Raw genomic sequence first — 1235 nt, forward strand, 5'->3', positions numbered from 1 at the left:
CGCACCCCCCGCGCAGTCGCGGGCCGCGTTCGCGGGCCGCGTTTTCGGGCACACGCGTAGCGCGCTCTCCCTTCCACGCGTAGCGCGTCCATAGCGCGCTCTCGCTTACGCGCACGCATAGCGATCTCACGCATAGCGCGTTCTTTCTTCCACGCGTAGCGCTCTCGCTTACGCGCACGCATAGCGTTCCATCTATAGCGCGTTCTCCCTCCCACGCGTTCTCGCTTACGCGGTCTCCCTCGCGATCTCACCCATAGCGTGCCCATAGCGCGCTCTCCCTCCCACGCGTTTTCGCTCCCTCGCACGTTACCGCGCCGCTGCCATGCTTACGCGGTCTCCCTCGCGCTCGCGCTTCCACGCGTTCTCACTCCCACGCACGCGGTCTCTCTCGCGCTCCCACCCCGTTGCGCTCGCACTCTTGTCGCTTTCACCCATTGCGATATATTATATATAGGGTTTTAGAAAAATGTACAAGTATATATATGTATATTTGTGTATTATAAAACATATAATGATTACATAAAAAATATGAGAATTACAGGAAATATTAACCGTTATAGTATCCAGAAAAAATATAGTTTTTACAAAATATGTATGAAATAAAGGGGCGCAGTGTGAAAATGTATTTTGTCGATACGTGTGTCCTGCGCCTCTGCCAAATTGATACCTCTGATGTTCCATCCACACGCTTTTTCTCTCTCATAGAGTTCGACCTCCCTCCTGTATACCATTTCATAAAATATGTATTTTACTAGATGGTAGACAGGAGGGAGGTCGGACTCTATGAGAGAAAAAAAGCTTATAGATGAAAAATCAGAGGTATCAATATGGCTGGTGCCCCCCCCCGTCCTAGCATCCCGCGGGCCTCCTCCTGCCTGACGCATGATCGTACTTCCATTATCGTTTGATAGAAAACTGACTCGCTACTTCTGTCATACTATATCAATGGGTCTTTAATGACTATGATAGCAGTCTCACCGTTTTATCATTACTTTATTTCGTTGTTCGCATATTCTGTAATACGTTCTCCAATGTCAGGATGTGTTTCTCTTGGACGCGGGTATACATTATATCCAGTTCCAGAACCATGTCCTGATATCGGAGAACGTATTTCAAGAATTTGCGAACGATGAAATAAAGTAATGATAAAACGATGAGAGTGCTAGTAAAGATATTAAAGGCTTATTAACATGGTATGACAGAAGTAGCGAGAAAACGACTGTGTCGCGATTCAA

This window comes from Wasmannia auropunctata, unplaced genomic scaffold, assembly GCF_000956235.1.
Source record: "Wasmannia auropunctata unplaced genomic scaffold, wasmannia.A_1.0 LD336088.1, whole genome shotgun sequence".
Lineage (NCBI taxonomy): Eukaryota > Metazoa > Arthropoda > Insecta > Hymenoptera > Formicidae > Wasmannia > Wasmannia auropunctata.